This window comes from Cololabis saira, chromosome 10, assembly GCF_033807715.1.
Source record: "Cololabis saira isolate AMF1-May2022 chromosome 10, fColSai1.1, whole genome shotgun sequence".
Lineage (NCBI taxonomy): Eukaryota > Metazoa > Chordata > Actinopteri > Beloniformes > Belonidae > Cololabis > Cololabis saira.
In genome coordinates, this window is record NC_084596.1 from 23250424 (window position 1) to 23271534 (window position 21111).

General features: G+C 41.4%; 1 long non-coding RNA gene across 1 annotated transcript; it reads right to left on the reverse strand.

Moving 5' to 3' along the window:
• Positions 1-853: 853 nt before the first annotated feature.
• LOC133451937 (uncharacterized) lies at positions 854-20502 on the reverse strand. Its single transcript, XR_009783225.1, has 3 exons — positions 20308-20502; positions 16779-16873; positions 854-1499 (listed from the first exon to the last, which is right to left on the reverse strand). It is a non-coding gene; the product is annotated as an uncharacterized LOC133451937 (long non-coding RNA).
• Between the last annotated feature and the right edge of the window lie 609 nt (positions 20503-21111).

Sequence of the window (21111 nt, forward strand, 5' to 3'; positions counted from 1 at the left end):
CAACTATTATACTACAATATATTTATAATATCAACTTACTTCTACTTTTGAAAAAAAACCTTGCTGCATTGATCAGCTTTAAAAATAAGATATTTATATCTGATAATTTAGAAATCTGTTTTTTTTTCTCCCAAAATTACTTTTCATTTTCGATTTCTATTATTGTCATTTTATTACCAAGAAAAGTAAAGTCATATTGTTATTTATTCTTCTTATTCAACATGCTAAAAAGTAACCTCCAAAGAATAAAACCTGGACACCATCCTCAAAGCCAGTGTATAATCTGCAGGCCTAAAATTGTTGTCAAAGTCATGCTTCAAGTTTTGAAATTCTGCATTTGTTTCAGAATTTACTTGCTTTTTTTTGCTTTGCTCTTATAGCATTTTCAGTATCAAAACTTGGTTTCAGGTCAGTGGCTTTCACAGGGAACCAGGCTGCAGTGGCCCAGTTGGCTTTTATTCAACCACTAAATTGATGGTAATAATTAATGATAAATAAATAATAATAATAAAAACTAAAAAGTACCTTTTAGCATTTAAGGAATTATGACAGAAGTCAGACATAAAAATTGAGAAACTGACTGACAGGAATGTTTTTCCTCATCTAATGGTAAGAAAATGGTTACGGCTAATGTCTTTATATAAAAGAAAGTACTAGCTTTAAGGTGTCTTTTTAATAGAGAGGCCTAAATTAATTTAATCAAAGCAATTCATAAATGTTTGCTACAAAACAAATTTTAGGTCCTTGAACTACATACACGCACTGTGTCAACATCAGAAGAGCTTTAGGTATTTTCAAACAATGTGCATTTAAAATAAAAACAAATAAATAATACAAAACCATTGGAGAAAAATGATAGAAACAATATTTATTCACTGGCTTTATATTTGTACACACACTTAGCAGGTATTTTGCTGGCAGCACCTGTTAAACACTACAAGAACGCCATAAAGCTGCAGAATCATCCTGCTTCTGACGTCCTCAACCATATAACGTAGAAGCTTTGTGAAAATTGTAATTGTGGTAGAGTCGTCGTGCTTTATTGTTGAGTTCCGGTATACAGTAGAAACACGGACCTGTAATTACTTTGCATTCAATTATAAATGTTTTATCAGAAGATTTTTAAAAAACTGATTAGAGAGACTTAAAATCCTGATAATCAAAAACAGCAGTGTAAAATGGATGTGTGTATCTGACAAATAGCGTGCGCATGTAAAAGGTAAACACAATTAATTCATCCAGAAATAAAATAAAGAGTATATAGAGAATATATTATTTTTTTACATTTCTTTTTACAAATAACACATTTGGTTAAAACATCTCAAGAATATGTCAAGGCCCATGCGGGGCTAAGAATGCACATGTACTTTAAATGTTTGCTTTTGTTACAATCTCAATCTCATATGTTGGAAAAAAAAACAGCAAGAAATTATCAAAGAAATTGGATGAATCTGTTGTTCAAAAGCCGCCGATCAGGGATTTCCCAGCACGTTGTCAGTCTGCAAAACAACACAGAGACAAATTAGTGACAGAATCAAGAGACATGTATACTCATGATCAATGAGATTTCCTAAAACGTGACAGAAAACAACTGTATTTAAAATTTAAAAAGGAGGGGGGGCGTTGCTGGAGATGTGACGTATGCGCCCTCTTCATGGCGTACGGGGTCTGTCTGGGTCTAAATCTACACTCTGACCCCGACAGTCCAGACCGTCAAGAGGAAACAGACTCAGGAGGGAATCCCACAATTATGCCAGAGGGGAAACACAGACACACATGGTTCTGGTGTCTGGTTTTGCACGGTCATGACTGAACAAGATAAGGACTTGACTAGCCAAAAAGGGAGGCAGTCCTGAATTGTTAAAGCTTTATTCATCATGACTACAAATGAGACCCATTGATAAGAAGACAAGCATTTAAATAATTCATCAATACCGTTCATAGTCACTTCTTGTGGACCAGGCACATTTGAAATGACAGTCTCATTTGTTGCAGTGCTGCAACAAGGCATTGTGGGCAGTATAAATTAAGGAGTATGTGGGTTTTGAGGAGGAGGAAAAAGAGATCAGAGCTTGACTATAGTCCCAGAGTAGACGCAGGGTTTTAGATTTTGCTCAATTATGAGGGACCTTCCTGAGCCTGCAGGGCTCACAGGCTCTTAATGTATGCAGAGGAGAGCCCTCCGCCCACAGAAAGACGGTACAGACTGTAATGTTGTTAAATTGGCAAGTTTTGAGAACTTCATTAATAAAAGCTGGCAAGAATGTGGCAATTCTTATTATTTAAATCTTAAAATGCACAAACAACTTTATGCTAAAAGCAAAAAATATAATTGCAATGAAAAAATACAGAAGTTCTTTGTCTTTTTTTTTCTCCCTGTTTGCTTTCATTACACACTTATATATCCTATAAAAAAACCTCCAGAGTTTTAGTATTCTTTGTTAGGACCTAACGCTACACCACAGCGGATAATTGTAATAGTAATCCTTATTGAAAGTAAATGTGAGATGTCTTTGCGGTGTGGCTTGATTTTCAATTTTCTTCAATAAAAGGCAAATCAAACATTCATGAGACTGTGTGCATGTGTGTGTGTGTGTGCGTGTGTGTGTGTGTATGGTTGGCAGCATTGATTAAGAAAGAAGAAAAAAATTTAAGAGACATGAAAAAATAAAACTGATTTTTTGGCGATGAAGGAGTGTTTTTTCTCTTTCTGTATGAAACTCTAACACACACACACACACACACACACACACACACACACACACACACACACACACACACACACACACACACACACACACACACACACATACACACAGTCACACACCCTTATGGTGACATTGTGTCCATCCAGAAAAGGCGTCCCCACAGTCCCCTCATTATAAATACATGTCATTGGATCACAGCTCGTCTGAATCCCTGAGTCCGCTGCGCTCTAAGTGGCCGTGACTGAGCCCTGAATGGGTGGCCGAGCAACAACTCTACCAAAAGAGCCAACAGAGTTTGTGTGTGTTCGTGTTTGTGTGTGCGTGTAGTTTCAGCCTATGGGAATGAATGCTTCTCAGTAGGACAAGGTCAGAGGTCTGGATGTCTGTTATATGCAAGTACATGCATAAACACACATGCACTTCAGAGAATTTTGTGTCTGTTGCTTACAAGTAAAGAAATGATGCAGAAGAAAAGGAAATACATTTCTTCAACAGTCAACCTGCTCCGTGTGCTACGCAGGTCTACATTAAATCTGGGCCAATAAGTTTCCTGCAGCCTCAACAACAAAGCTGAAGGAATGACGTCCTAGTTCTGTTAGAAAGCGGGAACAAGGTGTGTGCGCGTATGTGTGTTCCTGTGTACTGTAGATTATGTGTGAGTGTTGAAAGAGCTCTTCCCATCTTGTTATGCAAGAGAAATGCGAAAATGTCTGCATCCCTCCGGAACCACAAACCAGGCCATGGCGTTGTACCCTCATTGCTCCACTTTTTCACCATCTAGGTTTCTATTTGTGAGTAAAAGCTTGAACTTCTGGGATTAACAAAGTTTTGCTTACTCCATGTACTCTTTGTGCTTGAACCTCCGGAGAAAAGGTTGCTTACTCAATACTTACTTGACCTCCTAAGACCTGGCACATATGTGGACACCACTTGTTTTGTTGTCTAATAACAGTGGCCCAAAGCAACAATATAAAAATAAAAAAAATTGCACAAGGTCTTAGGAGGTTAATGTTTTATTTAATGTTTTACAGAGGTAGAAATTGAAGCACTAACCTGCTTAAAGTATGTGATCCACAACAAACAAGCATCGGGTCAGTTTTTTAGTCCATTGTAAATATATGTGTTATCACTTAAGAATGAAACTGAAGAGTTGTGAGCTCAATTTCTCAATGTCTGCCTGGGTTGTTATGGTGTTTTTTATTGCATATATATATATTGCACATATATATATATATATATATATATATATATATATATATATATATATATATATATATATGGTTTGATGTTTGTGTTTATGTGTTAAAAGTTTATCCCTCAGAGAACAGTCTAAATACCATCTTATCTGAATATATAGGTGAAATTATTTACCAGATTTTGCTTTTTTGCTGTAAAACCTTTATACAACATTAGTTAAACTGAGAAAAGTTGGCACAGGAGAAGTCTCAAATATCTAATGAGGCAGTCTGATGGTTCTGAGGCAACGAGGAATAAAAAGAACTTGAAGAAAAAGAAAATCATTGTCAAATCCAGAATAATGAATGATGTGAGCATGACATCCATGTGAGGGAAAACAATAGAGTAAGGGACAAAGACGGTGTGAGAGAGATGTGAGTCTTAAAAAAAGTGTCAATGCCAGCCTTCCTTGAGGCATGAGCGAGGAACTATGAGGCCTGTTGGCGTGTCAGTGGTTTAGGAACACACTTGCACGAATACTGCAGGCTCATCACACACACTTTCACACACCCTCCCTGCTGAGCCAGAGTCTGTGCCAGAGGCAGGTCTATGGGTCTATTGAGGGGACTGTGAGGGAGCTGTTCTTTTCTGTAGAGCTAATGAAGCCTGGACCCAAAAGCATAAAGGAGCGGAGAGAGTTAGTACTGCACTCCTTCACCCATTCACTCACTTCCTTCCTTTACACAGCTCCTGATGAGGTAATGTGGTCTCCCTTAAAGTGATACCATGACAAATGCATATTTATACATATTTACACCCACATTGCTTTGCAAAAGGGTGAATATATTTAGCATAGATGTTTCTAATCAGGACCAACCGAAAAAAGGTTTCCTACTGGATAAAACATATTTTTAAACTGTACATGTTTAGGCTCAACTATTTCTTGATTAGACATTTGTGTTTTTGTACAAAGAAAATGTTATGAATTGACCAAATCCAAATTTTCTTTATTCAATAATCTTTTAAAATGATGCATTTTAGTCTTTTATGAGCAGTTCTATGCCGTCGTTGTTGCGAGCAGCTGTTGTGGACATCTTTTTTGAGATGCTGATTAATACGAGTGTGTTGCTGTAGGGAAAAAAAGTGTTTATGTAAAAAAAAAAAGAATTCTTGTTATGGACAAGAATGGCACCCTGTGGTACAGAGGAACGGCTATTTAATGGGAAACAAAAATCAGAATGATGTGATTGTAAGACATCACATGAATCAATTATCAACTGAATTAAGAGAATAAAGATAATTTTTTTGCTCAGACCAAAGGACATAAAATCAGGATCTGATGAAACAATTACTTTTCTTTGGTTAAAGCTTTAATGGTTGGCTGAACCACAGATAGAAATATTCCTTCCTTCGTGGTTTTCATCTGAAGTTCTGAAATGTTTAAATTAAATACTGCTCCTTTAACAAAAAAAAAATCCAAAACCATCCAGTGGATTCATTAATTGATAAACAAAAACATTTTTTTTTTTAAATGACTGGAACATTTTTATGGTACTGACTGTTTCATTAATTTTAATCCAGTATTGACAGCCATACGATTTGATGAAAGGGTGATAACAAAGACTGTGTTAGTCTTCAGACATGGTCTAAACTGGCGCGTTCTTGGTCGGCTCTTCCATCGTGGAAGCGTGGAGTCTTACTGCGAAGCTGCCGTCAATCAGTGAGAAACAAAGACAGGCACCACACTGGAGAGCCCGAAACCAACATGCCACTCAGAGAAGAAATGTCACAGAAAGCAGGGATGTGGGGAGAAAAGGCTTCCAGGAAACACAATCACACTTCCAGCAGGGGAGGTCTGGCTTGAGGCGGCCTGTCTATCTGCCCGTCTGCAACTCTGCTGTGAGTAGAACATGATGAAGGAGCTCTTGTCCACATCTACACCCAGACTAGTCCTCTCTGAACAAACAGACGAGCTAATAATAGACAGCAGTGCTTATCAAACAGCCTGGAGACTTCATTTGCATCCCAGACGACAGCTAACAGGCTGAAGAACCCCCCCCCCCCCACACATGAACCAGACAACCTCTTCACTGCCCTTGACCCATGAACTCTAGGGTCCTCTTTCACCTGCTGCAACACTATTCATGCTAGCGGGGCCGTCTAGCCAGTGCCTGGCTGCTCTGCATACGTCCTCGGATGATTCCCACGCTTCAAGCGCAGGGCTCCAACGTGGTGCACGACCACAGAACACGTATTCATAAGTACCATTATCAACATCACCATTGTATAAGTGTCTGGCGCTCTGACTTTGGGGCCTCATGATGACTTTTTGATGTCGTGGCTCAGAGCAGGAGAGGCTTGCATTTCCCCATTTTTCTCTTCTTTTAATCAACTGTATTCTATAATCACAAATCTGACTGCCACACACACATACACAAAAGAAAAAAATGGACGTAATACATTTTTTTTTTCTCTTTAAACCGCTAGTTTTTGCATTGTCCACACAAAAAACCAAGACAGCCGTGTTGCAACATAACGCTCTTGTTGCCTGCCCACCAGTACTCTTTGCTCCCGTCTCCTTGTTCCCATCTTGTACTTGTTTTGTTGTCTCTCCCTTCTCCAGCACATCAAGGGTAAACTCATGACTCGCCTCACCTTCCCTTCCTTTTCCTCATCCCTAACCGTTCGTCATTGGCTGAGTGCAGCCTCACAGATTTTCATTGGCCGGTGTAACGTACAGAAACAGTGATGCGGCCGACGCGAGCCTCCTGTATAGTAGGGGTGTGTGAGTGTTATTGTGAGAAATGGCTGAGAGCATCTCCTGCAGATAATGTGACCGTCAGATGGAGGGGAGCACATCGGCTGAGGTGATGCAGACCCACAGAGGTGAAGACTGGATTTGTCTGGCAGCGAAGCATATGGGCACCTTCCACGCTTGATGCGAACGCCTGAACCATAGACACATGTTCCAAAACGCTGACAAACTAACCCCCCTTCTGACACCCCCAACCCTCCAGTCCCTCATTAATAGTTCCTCCAAAAACCAGACGCCCCCCTCCTTAAATAATAACCTCTCCTCTCACGACTCCATATCCCCCCACCCCACAGTCTAGACCCACAAACCATGTCTCTCCTTAACCAGACACCCCAAAATCCCCCCATCCCCCACCTCCCACTCCCCGCTCCTCGGCTCCCACGACCAGCCGACAGAGCCCATGAGTCGCGTGGCCACCATTTTGCTGCCCACGCTACACCTAACTGAACTGCACAACAGCTGCTTTGATGGCAAATAGGAACACTACATTGTTGCTTATTGCCGACGCCCCCTCCCCTCAAAAGAAAGGAAAAAAAGACATGCTCATTCAATCGTAAAATACTAAAAATGTCACATACAAGCTATATGAGTATAGCAGAAAAAGAGCTGTCTTATTATGCAAAGAGCTTCGTCGAGGCACTTGAGTATTTTTTTCCTTTTCATCGTACACGAGGTGATATTGTCAATTCTGGACAGATGCAAAGCAGATGAATCGCCTCACGTTTACTCTCAAAACATTGGTGATGCTTCATAGCTACAATTCCGTCGTCTTCAGGGAGAAATTTTAGTGCCACCGCCTATTCATATGTTTCATGAGGTGCTCATTCCTAGCAAAATCAGTCACCCCGCAGTTTGTTCAATGCCATGGCAACCAGACACCCATGTGCATGAAAATGACACTATTATGGTCTGTGTGTCTGGACTTTGTTGGGCCTATGGATCCCTCCTTAATTAGAAAGTGTCTGAGCTTCTATGTTTGCCTAATGCCTTCTTCTGTGTATTAGGTAGTAAAAGAAAAAAAGAGATTAAACAAAGCCTGTGCTTAAGCTTCTGTACAGTCTCACATTTACATACAAGGGAATCACACGCAAACATGCACACCATATGGCGCAGTGTGTCTAGACACTTGATCTCATCCTCTGAACACCTATCAAACGTATCTTGGGGTGCAAATACGTGTACCCTAAGAGAAAAACAAACAGTGTAGGATATGCTTTGAAGAGTTCGCTCCCGTCCCGTTACCTTGCCCCCACGTCGCCCTCGCACTATCAACAATCAACACACGCTAACGGCATCACGGTTGAAGGTTGTGCAAATGCAATTAGCCCCCCGATTTGCGTTTGACGGCAGTTAACGGATGTACAGATGGCAGACGTCAGCGAGGTGCTCGCCATCTTTGGCAGAGGGGGAAGACTGGCGGCCATTTTGTCTGAAGCTGTGCCCATCTGGATGGAAACAACCACGCTGCATTACTGTGACAACGACAGCAGTTGTGGGTGTACGGCTGCTGCTGCTGCTGCTCGCGCTCAAACACACTCCAGGCCCAGCATATACAATCCATTCATGCACACTGTGAGCTCTCTGATGTAGATAACGCTGTCGACGGAGTAGCCGCCTCATAGGATACAAAATGTGAAGAAAGGATTTATAAAAGAAAAAAATGAACTTCCAAACATTTCTAGAGTTGAAAAAGCACCTTTTACAGTTGATACAGCTGCACTCAGTCACTCCCTCCCTCACACTCCCTCTCACTATCACACACACACACACACACACACACACACACACACACACACACACACACACACACACACACACACACACACACACACACACACACACACACACACACACACACACACACACACACACACGGACAGGCTATTTCAGGCAATATATGAGGTAATGAGAGCACATTCAGAGTTGTTCATAATGTGGAGCGCTACAGAGATACTTGCCAGTCTCTCTGTTGTGTGATCTTCAGCATATCAATCATCTTCTGTTTTTGGTTTCTTTATTCTCTCTCTTTCTTTTCTTTTGCACATTTTGAAATTGAATATTATATGTTAAAGAGGTAGAAAAAAAGGACTTTCATACTTTTCGTACCTCTTCCGGCATTATCTCTGGTTTTCGTAGCTCACCAAAATAACTGCAAGCCAAGAGTGAGAGGAGAAAATAAAGATCGCAGTGTCTGTTTGTCAAATGTTAAAACTAGTTGGGGAATAAAGTAGCAGATGAGTTGATGATGGAGAGTGAGTCAAAAGCAGAACTCCCATGCTGGTTTTTAAACAGCCAGAGGCAGAAGATGGGGGGGGGGGGGTGGGGGTATGCCAATCTCATGATGAAAAAAAAGAGAAAAAAAATCCCTCTCAGCAGACTTTTGACATTGTGGGTATCTTTTGGTGTGAGATCCCCTTCAGCTGAACCACACACAGCCAGTGGAGCGCTAGATTAAGGTCCAGTAAGGAGCCGGGGCTGCAGCTGAGAGAGCCACGCAGGGCCTGTCCTTTGGAGGTTTGCCGGCCCCCTAAGCCACATACTGAAAAATATAGGAGACCCCACTCAGAGCAGTGAAGACTCTGTGTTTCATATTGATTTCCCCTGCATGCCGGTAGCTCCAGAGGTAATTCTAGCCTTTAGGGACCTTCTCCATCCTTCCCAGCCCACTCACTAGCTGCCCGCCTGGGCTTCACTGGCTCTGCTGGACCCCTGGATGGAGGTACGAGCCACGGGAGGAGAGGAAAAAGACAAGAGCCCCTGGCAATGATGATGAGCTGTGCCGGGTCTCTGAGTTCAGTCATCTACCAGCCTTTATCCAGCCTTCCAACCACCCACCCTTGTTTCCATCTGAAAAAGGGAAAATAGAGAGTGTTTTTCAAAATCTCACCTTTGGCATTCAGCATCCCTCTGCTCAATGCAAATGCAAATGTAAACACTAACACTTTGATTAAAAATATGTGGGAAGAAAACACCAACTTGCTCTTTTGTAACCCGCCCTAAGGCTTTCACTGCTATACAGAAACAAATAAAAAGCTCAACATACTGAGTGCCACGAAAAAAACACTAATTCTAAATGTTGTCCAGAAATATATAACCTACAGGTTTAAATCATCACACCTAACCTCTACTGCAAGGAAATATTATCAATATTAATCATTTTTCATGCACACACATGCCTTTGTTGCAAAGCATCTTGAAATATTCTAAAAGTATTCTGAATGCTGTTATCATGCTAATACAATCAGGTCCTTTGTGCCTTTCTTTGTTCTTTTCCCCAAGAAAAAAATGAATTGCAGGGGCCTCTTTCAGCAACTGTCCACTCACCAGCCCCAAATTTCTGTCAAAATCCCAGCTACAAAGACATATTCAGCTCAGTGCGCTCACCGTTGGAAAATTAATGAGAAAGTGTCGGGTTTAATCGGCCAAAGTCAGTTATGGGGCGGGTTGTTGGTGAATTTCAGTTTACTGATGTGTGTTTTCATCATATAATAGAGGAGCAACCCGAGTAGCCCCAAACTTGCTCTGCACGGGGTGGAGGGTGACGTGGGGTGAGATTGGGTGAGCTGGAGGAAGATTCAGACACAATGCCCCTATTGAGGGGGTTCAGACATGGGTGTTAACTTGCCATTCCTTCACACACAATAGGGCCCCCCACTAGAACCAGCACGAGAGACAATGTTGGTTCAGGGCAGCCCTCCACTCAGTGAGAAAGAAAGGAGCTGCATTATCACGATGGGAGGAGAGGGAAGGTTGGGCAGGGGGCTGGGGGAGCAGGAGGAGAGAGACGAAAGCAGATAGAGGGATATGTTTGGGTAGAGGAGGACTGAGGGGGAGAGGAGCCCCATGACCCATGGCTTTGGACTTGGGGAAACAAAGCAGATATGTCACAAATGCAGCACCACTACCATCCCTCAAAACCCTAAAATTTAAGAGTCTCACTAAAATACTTAAAGCCATATTGAATTTTATTACTGTGATAAAAGAGTCATCATCATCCTGGTAGTGATTAATCTAGATATTCATTTACTCTTAGTGTAGTTTTATGTTTTATGCTTATTATCAAGGGACATAATTAAATACTAATTATTATATGCATTAATATATGTGTGTATATATATTTATACATCTCATATGATATAAAAACAAATGGTAAATCGATAATCTTTCTAAAAGTAAGCAGTGAAGCATCACATGCTATCAATGCCACATTATGTCACCTATTTGGACACAAATTTGTAAAGAATAGATATTTCATTGATATTTCATTGACATCAATGCACTAAGATAGATGATTTTCAACAAACTTCCATAATTTGAGAATAAATGATGCAAATAACAGCTTGTTTTGGCTTTGGGTTATTAAATGTGAGTAGAAGACACTATCTGTCTCTGTTAATAGGAAATCTAAAGAGCACATTGGTCGACTAATCATTTGTATACATGTATTCTTTGCATTTTTGACTTGAACTCATCCAATCATTATTTTCCAAACTTACAGTAAATGTATCATCAAGTCAATATATTACGGTTTTGTATGAAAATTGATTATCAGATTGATATTCCTTTAATGAATGACTCACATCCAGTCATTTTCACACTGGTGCAGATAAAAGATTAATAACTTTGAGAGTCAAACGAAGTCTACAATCCTGCCTTTCAGATTCTGCATGCTCACCTTTCAGCAGTTACAAGTTACATTGATGCTGCAGGATGGTTTTATGAAATGGCACAAACTGACTACCATTAAAACAGCGTATTCCTCTTACAGTATAACTTCAGTGTCCATTAGTGGCATTTTATTTTTTTTAACATGTCATTTTATCTATTCCTTATCTGTCTTTGGAAATAAATGAAGTGGGTGTCATGATAGAAACAGCTACTAAAAGCAGGAGCCTCTTCTTGTTGAAGTTGCTCTAATTGCGCACTAGTTCTTATTCTAGGAGAAACAGTGGGTGAAATACCAAGCTGCTTGTCAACTTTTGTTTGTCTCAGGGAAATATGGCGCTCAGTTGTGAATTTGACATGCAGTGGATACACAACATAAAGGATAGGGGAGTTTATCTGCTGATTTTAATGGCATCATGTTTGCAACATAGAACAGGAAGCTCATCCTTCAATGACTTCAGCATTTTTTGAAACATCTTCAGCGTTCTCCCAACGACCACTTAACAAGTATTGCTTGTCGCTGTTGCTTGTTATATCCTCTGTGTTTGCAAAGGAGCAGTGTTTTGAGGGTGTGTTTAGGAGAGAAGCTGACAGCGTTAACAAGTCACTGTAAGTGCATCTGCTTTTATCCTACATTCCTTTTCCAGACAGGTAAAGCTCCTCAGGCAAAAACAAAAGGGAGGCTTCTGTTTAAAATGTATAAAGGAAACTATCAGTTTGGCTGTTTAAGGACATGAGTCTGGGTAGATAGTATTTGGTGGGGGGGGGGGCAAGACCAGCTGGAAAATATTTATGGAGATCCTGTGTCTCTCTGGGAGCCTAATAGATCCCTGTGGCTGGAGTAAAAGCTCATTGTGCCAGTGTAAAGGATTACACTGGTAAACTGGTAAAAACAGGGGAAGGAGTCCAAACACTCTCTACCTCCTATGGAGAAGCAACGAACCATTGAACAATGATGGGGAGACTATGCTGCAAGCTGACTCGTTTCATCAAGAGAGGAAAGGAAACTATCAGAGGGACTGTGACTGAAGAAAGATAGAGAAAATAGATTACAGAGTTCATATACATGCATGCGCACGAGCAAAAGCAACAAAACAAATAAAAAAAACAAGAAAAAACAAAACAGCTGCCTATGGCGTGAAAGAAAGACCAGAAAAAAGGGGAAGAAAAGCAGGATGCATGGAAGGCGGTTTCAGTATTAGAGGGTAATATGGGCGGATGATGTCTGTCTTGCTTGTCTGTCTGCATCCTGAGTGACAGTTTACAATCTCTGAGGCAGCAGGCAGGCCCAGCAGGTTGGCTCTTTGGCTACACACAATCCCTCATTTCCTAAACCGATTTTTTCTCTCTCTCTCTCTTTAAGTCTGCCTTCCACTTTCATCTGTTTCCAGCCATCTATAATCTCCTATGTTCCTCCACCACAACCCCCACCTGTACCTATGAATTTCGGCTAAGTAAACGCTATCTTACCTGAAAATGTAACTCATTAATTTTTTCAACTTCAAACACTGCGACAACCCTGCACAATGGTTTCTAATGGAGAGCCTCGTCCAAGCAGTGAACATGGACTTCCTTAGAGCTGGTCACAGATTTTCAACCATTTGTAAGCAAATATTTCTACATAGGAAAAAAGAAAATCTGTAAAAAGTGAGCACCTCAAATATTCAATGACCTATCCATATTTTCCACCGATTTTACGGACAGGGTGCGAGTAAAGCGTTATATTCATCTCATTTGCGGTTTAACTGTAAACCATGCTGTGCATAATGCATCATCTGCATTCAGCAATCTGCCACACTGAAAGACTCCTCTCCTTTCCTTCACTCTCTTCATCTCTGTGCCTTCAAAGGATGCCGAGAGTGCATTCAAACAGCAGGATACACCCTGAGCTAACAAACCTCATTAAGGGCCCATACACACTTTCTGAATGCTAACACTAGCTGTCACACATTCTCTGTCAATGCACACACTGGTGGCCACACTGTCCCCACCAAAGCATCTTTACAGAGCTAATTAGAAGGGTTCCCCCTTTCCATTTGAAACTCATCTGAATAGACGGGAACATGATAATGAGGAGGGGAGAACGAGACAGACGAGCAGTAGAATCAGAAACAGGGAGCAAAAAGGGAGTCGCTGGCAGAGAGGGATAAAGAAGAGGATGCTTGTTAATGTATTCACAGAGAGGGTGCGATTTTCATAGTGTGGAATTAAAGCCGGGGGTTCATGTAGGCAGGGGGAACTGAATTAGTGTGACACCGCTCCGTAAAGCTCCGATGCAGCGATGGAGGCGAGCGGGGAGGGAAGTGAATGCTGCACCATTTTGTTTGGTGTGCCACACCGTATGTAGAGAGGGACAGAAGGAAGGACTGGGAGGGACCCGGCTTCACAGGGAAGGCGCTAAAAGAACAGCTGCTGTCGTAGGCAACGTTTCAGAGAAATCTTCAGATATTGAGCCAGACGTAAAAAATATAAAAAAAATTATAAAATGTAAGTGTTAATATTTTGTTGAACAAAAATCCTATCATATAAAACATATTTAATGGGTCAGATTATTACATTTGTATTTATGGGAAGACAGGAGGTCACATTGGGAGCTCATCTCCAAAGAGGCAAATGTTTCAGTTTTCAATTCATGTTACAAAAAGTAAAGATAAAAACATTTTTGTTTAATCTTGAATCAAACTGTATGTGAGTATGTGTGTGGGCTCCTGTTACAGACTTTATTGGGATGCTAATCTGTTCACACAATCACATTGTGGACAGGATGTAGTCCAAATAATATTAATCATTCAATCTTAACATGAGGATCAGCTTATGCCTGGGCTTTTACACTTGACATCCCCAGGAAATGTGAGAACATGAGTGTATTCTCCTCTGAAGTGACTACAACTACATGTTATATGTTTATTTGTTTCTGCATCTGTGTTTGTGTGATATGTGTGTTGATGTGTGCAGACAAGCCCATGTTCACAGTCAGGATTTCATATCAAGGCCAAGTTTGTCACACTTAAATTGACATAATCAGCAGAAGTAAACTTTGTTTCATGATTTTTTTAAACGGAAATTATTGTGTTTGATTTTTTTTTAAATAACTAAATATTTATTTAAAAATATTGCATTTTTCATTTTTAAATGTGAAAATAAGATAATGTGATATCCTTAATATTTTAAATGCACACACACACACACACACACACACACACACACACACACACACACACACACACACACACACACACACACACACACACACACACACACACACACACGCACAAAAACACAATTCACCCTCTTTTCAATCCTCGGCAGAAATTTAAGTTCAAGTTGAAGTTATGACCTAACTGTTGTCTCACGAAGCCCACTGGCCCCTGATGGGAGTGCAAAGCATTCTGGGAGAATGGCAGGTGTCCCCCTGTCACAGAGCTTCCCAGACAGCTTGTTAATTTGCACAACATTTACACATGGTCTCTGCATCTATGTGTGTGCATGTGTGTGTATATATTAGCGACGGGACTTGACCCTAGCGAGTTGCGGCAGTGTTCCGCGTCTTGCTGGGCGTGGGAAAAAGACGGGATCCTTTTTCACAGCTGCCTGGCTGAAGCCTGGACTGCTTGGGGGCCCCTGTACCCCCTCCACACGCACCCCTTTTCTCCCTTGTCCAACTGCCCCCCCTCCTCCTCCTTCAATCCCATTCAAACTCCAGCATACTGGCTTTCAAAAGCAGGACCCCCTTCCCAGCCCTTCATAAATACATCTCATTATTCAAGCCCTAGTTTGCATAGGGATTCCAAAGAGATCTCTTCTCGGCTCATGAGGCCTGAAACCCCTCAGCCTTTTAGACCGCACAAGTGCAAATTTCGACTTAGTAATCTCCCTGTGTTAATATTTGTTTTAAAACAATGTACACCCACACTTTCAAATCTGCTCCACCAATGGTGCTACTGCAAAACCAATTTTCAAATTTGAGGCGAGCTGCACTAAAATGGCTACATTTTCTCAGAAATGAGGCAGAAAATGTTCAGAAACCAAAAGCAGTGAAAGGAGAGTTTAGCATGACTATTAGCGAGCGCTTTGCCAGTCTGTATTCCATCTGCCACATGCTATTGTACAGTACCGCTCTCTCTCTCACACACAAACACACACACACACACACACACACACTTGAAACCCTCGACAACACCCCCTCACCCCCACCCCCAGTCACCATTCCCTGCAATGCATTACTGCAGAGATTTATCTTCTATCAGCCTGTATAATACTGAGGTTATAATTTACACCCACTTTAGAAAACAGCAGCACAGGCTGGTCCTTGCATATGCTAATATACAGCTTGGGAAAATCTGGGCGACTCAAAGAACTCTGTAGTAAATTTGAATAACGGTGCGTTCTATTGAGCTCCAAGGTTGTGGAACCATGAAGATGTGACCTTGCTAACAATACGTACATATTGTTTAAACCTTAATTCTCAGCCATGTATGGAAGATTTGGAGGGAAGATTCTGACAACCTTGAATCTGGGAATGTTTGTTTCCATCTTGGAAAAATAACCACCTCCTCAGCAACCATGAAATTTGGATTTATTTATTTTTTATATAAAGCCAAGATTAAATATATTTTGACCAGCCAATAATCTCAAACGACATAATACTACTGTTGCTGAACTCTACATGTGCAATACGCTCGTGTAGATTTGCACATGGTGATCGGGAGACTATGAATGAGTGGGAGGACGTCTCGTCAAGGTGTAAGAGTTGAAAAGGACAGAGCCACCCAAACACTATTTCCACATGAGCACGTCCAAACCTTTGGCGAGCCCTGCACCTCCCAGCTCCTAACAGGATAAAGAACCGCCGAAAAGATTACACGGTAACCTCCCCTGCACCTACCACACACTCTACCTGACAAATAGGATCATAGTGTTTAAAGGGATAAAACGCTGAATGTATCAGAATGAAAAAGAGAGATGCGTGTTTGACTGTGAGGAAGATGGGGGGGCAGGGGAGAAAATGCTAGTACTTCAAAGGAGAAAAGCAATGATGGAATTCAACATGGAGCCCTTACTTCACTCAGTCAAATCAGGCCATTTACCCTCTCTCTATGGCTGCAGGCTCCAGTCTAATGCAGTCACACACTGTATGCATATTGTGGGATGTACATGAAAGGCATAAAACTGACATTGATGCTGTGTGAAAGTAAAAATGGCAGAAAAATACCTCTCTAAATGCCCTATGTTGTTTCCTTGAGATGCTGAAGAGTTACAGCAGTATAACAACATAAAATTAACAATAATAATAATGTTCATCATCATTATTATTATAATTATAATAATAAACTATTTTTGCCTGTCATTTTGACAGCATCAGACAACACCCAGCACATAGAAGCCAGCAGATACACATATATTTTAGTATTTACCTGCAGGCTGACAGGTGCTCCTCATTATGTCTGCTGGCGGTTTGCCGTCACCACGTGTTAGTGTAAAGCTTCAGGGCTGACGTGGCAGACACTTCCTTCAAAGAGAAAAGAAAAGAAAATTAGTATATGTGAAATCATTCGAGTAACACTCTTGCACTGTTCCATTATCTTCTTTAAAAAAGAAATGAAAGACTTGTATGAATAAATAAATGTATCTGAGTCGCCCTTTGCAGCAACATCTACTTAATTTTCTTCTCCCCTGTTCTGTACCTCACATTTGTTTTGCCCAGTTGCAAGATTAAATAAATTTAGCATTGCATATACAGAAAATTTGGATTCCTCATATATATGATATGAAATTATCTATAGAGGAAAGAACTAAACCAAAAAGGAATGGCAGATCTGGAAATATACTAAAAGGAGAAGGCATGAATAATATTTAAGATAAAATTGACAAAAAAAGACAAAACATTTCTCTGATCTCTGAAACTGAACAGAGACATACATATTACACAATCTTTGAGGCCTTTACATCAGTTCAAGATGGAGGACATGAGGTTGAGTTTGGTAGCACTAGCTCAAACTGTGAACTAGCAGATATCAACAGCATAGCAGAGAAAACACCATCTGAGCTCTCTTGTTTAATGGTGCACATCAAATATTGTCAGTCATGGTCTAAATAGAGCATGCTGGGACTTCAGGGGTACTCAGTTATCTCTAAGGCTTGCTGATTCTGCTCTATGAATAGACCAAACTTTGAACTGATGTCCTATTTTATTCTTATCTCACAGGCAAACACAAAAATAACCCAGGGAACAGGGAAAAAAAGGATAATTAAACATGTCCACCATTGCTAACTTGGATTCAGCTGGAGAGCAAGTTTGAAAGAGGGTGAAGGTATCCTTCTCTTTAAGAAAAAGACAAATGGTATGTGATGCTGATGTGATGATGTAGCCTGCAGTTAGTAGCAAAGAATCAAACAAAGTGCAGTAACAACGTGACATCAAGATGATAGAGTTAAAACACAATAGTTGAGTCCAGTGCTTTCAGTCAGTGCTCCTGTGAGACTTCATCTTTCCCCAAGTGATGTTCAGGTGATGTGCAATTACAAAACACACTCCTAATGTCAAGATAAGTACAACAGGGAGACATCATTTACACAACACGCTCATAAAGGAAGTACATTGAGAGTATTGGAGGAGTCAGGGAGTCTGCACTCTCAGTGAATGGGGCTCTGGATGTAGTCATAATGTGTCATCATTACCAGTGGTGGACAGTAACGGAGTAAATTTACTTGAGTACTGTACTTAAGTACATATCCAGAGGATTTGTACTTTACTTGAGTATTAGATTTCTTTGGTACTTATTACTCTTACTTGAATACATTTCCAAGACAAATATTTTTACTTTTACTTGAGTATATTTCTAGGAAGGCTGAAAAGTACTCGTTACTTTCAGGTCTGCTCTTTTTTCTTCTTCCCTAAAATCCTATTGGACACAAGCTGTTTTTGTCAAAGGAGGAGACCTATCACAGTGCACGCTCTCCACTGGGATGTACGTAAAGCAGAAATACGTCAAGCCTCCTCAAAACGATACCGCCAAAGTAGCCTGCGTTTGTCAAGACAGAGCCGCAACAATGGCTACAACATTGAGTTATTGAAAGCAGAGATGTAGTTTTTTGTAAAGCAGTGGTCTTTGAGGGGGATCCAGACTTAGTTGGATGGTGCAGGTTCATTTGGTTTCAGTTCATGATTGTTAATAAACTCTGCATCATCTGCTGTCCTCTTATGATCCCATTCATTTGATTTGTTTTTGGTGTTTCTGCAGGTTTTATATAACATTGTGGTTCTAAAAGCAGCACATCAGTGCAGCTGGTTTCAAAGAGTCCATTCTCAGAAACAATAGTTAAAAGATCCTTAAATTAATTTAGAAAAAATATAGTAATTTACTGATGTGGAAAATCAGAAATTTACTCTTACTCTTACTCTTACTCTTACTTTTACTTAAAGTAAATTTAAAAGCATTTACTTTTGGATACTAAAGTACCTTTAAAAGCAAGTACTTTTCTACTCTTACTCGAGTAATATTTTGACTGAGCTACTTTTACTTGTAACGGAGTAAATTTTGACCAGTAGTATTTGTACTCTTACTCAAGTACTGGGGTCGAGTACTCTGTGTCCACCTCTGATCATTACAGACTTGAATCGAGGCTATACCAACTTCTAGGACCACCAGATATCGCATTAACAGCCACGAGAGATCGGAGAGAGCGATGTGATGCTGCGGATGCGGATGCATGTGACTCCTGGACGGACCAATCACATGGACGCGTTAACTATTTCTGCCGCGCCACTCCATCTATGACTGCTATTACACCCACACAGTTATGACAACTACACGATAGCTGTCAATGTGCTTTAAGAACCATTCCCCGCATGCAGCACTCCCTTCTTGTGCCCGAAAGTTGGACTGGTTTAGGGGTTTTCTCAGCAGGCCCCGGCATCACTGCGAGCCCGGAAAGTAATAGCAACATTCACGCCCTCATGCACTCGCAGGTGGCTCCTCCGTGCATGCATGTGCAGCAGGGAGCCTTTCCGGAGAGGAGGGCGGCTGTTGGCTGCGATCACGCCGGTGTCGGTGTCTCCATCCCTCCGGCTCTCCTCCTGTGCACGGCGCCGCTCAGCCTCCCTCAGCATCCGCCTCTGCTGCTCCATCCTCCGGGCTGCGCGTCCTCCGCCCGCGGGAAGCGGCCTCCGGCTCCGAAGTGCGCGGCGTCAGTTTGTACTTTCGGTTCTCTAGCTTTATGAAATTAAAACTCATACAGCTAGATAACCAAAGACACAAACTAAGCCTCTGTCTCTTAAAGGAGCCGCTCCCGCCAAGGAAAAAAACAGAGGATAGAAAGAGAGAGATAGACAGAGAGAGAGGGAGAGAGAGCCTGCCTGCGGTCACATTGCACGAAGAGCCCCTCACACACACTTGCTCTCTCACACACACACATGCACACACACTCACACACATAGGAGAAGTGGGATGCTCAGCATAATAAAAATGAATTCACGTTCATGTGTGCTTTTATAGTTGTAAATGCAGAAAAAAACCCAACTGCCTTTCATAGTTTGAAACAAACGCACACTCACACCTCTCTCACACACTTCGATTGTCATACTAGCCTACCAATATGCCAACCAATTCACATCGTTATGGTTAATTGTTCAGGGGTGGGGGGTGGGGGTTAAAAAAAACTAAGACGCACATCTCATCTCTGTGAAATCAGCATGCACGTATAGGCTCCATCAACACCCCCCGGATCCGAGCCTTTATTTTGCAGCATCAACTTGAGCAAAGTTGTCATCAAGAAGGATTCAATTGCAGCCTGTTATGTTGCAACGCTACAGCTTCAGAATTTCTGGAAAACTACAACACAGTGCAGACCGAGATAAATCAGGCAAAGAAGCGTGCTATCCCATTTCCTTGGAATACGGACGATATTTCCACCAGACACACACAGCCAGCATCCTATACTTACACGCAAGGATGAATCCACTCCACAACAGTCAACATTCTCCAACAATTTCAACTCCGACGTGGGCTTTCTCTAGGTTGAACCCGTGTTTGGTTTGATCCGTTTACACGAAAAAGTGCAAAAGAGAAGAGTATTAGTGCTACAAAGAGTCCCATATGGGCGGACTTGCAAAGTAGCGACATCCTCTCCCTCACACACTCAGGCTGCGACTGACAAGTGCGGAGAGTCCTCACGGTTTGCAGAGGGGATAAACTCCGCCTCAGAGAGAGAGAGAGAGGGAGGAAGAGAGAGGCGGGAAAGAGAGACCATCAAAGCTGGTTTGAAAATGAATGCAGGTGTGTGTCGCTCAGAGAGCTGATTTCCCAAATTATCATCATTAGTCTGTGCGTAATAGCAGTGCGTAAAGCATTGCCAAGGGCAAATTAGGATGCAGATCGAGCTGCAGGGACCCTGATGTTGTAATTACACATTTGTTCAAACGTTTTATTTTTGAATGAGCTCGAAAATGATAAAATACTATAAAACCGTAACCATTCTTACTGTTTTCAAACTATAGGCTACTAAAGAAACATGGGTCTTCAAATAGAACAGGCTTCAGATTTTGGGACAATAAATGGTTGCTCGTTTTTATATGTCAAATAACCCCCCTGCCCCTCCCAAAAAAATAACAAACCAACACAAGATCCAGAATAAGAGTAGGCCTACTTAAAAAGATCACCCGATTAGTCCTCTTCCTGCGCGGTTCACTTACATAGCCCACATTTAATTGAAACTACTGAGAGATAACGCCAAGCCTCGTTGCCCTAC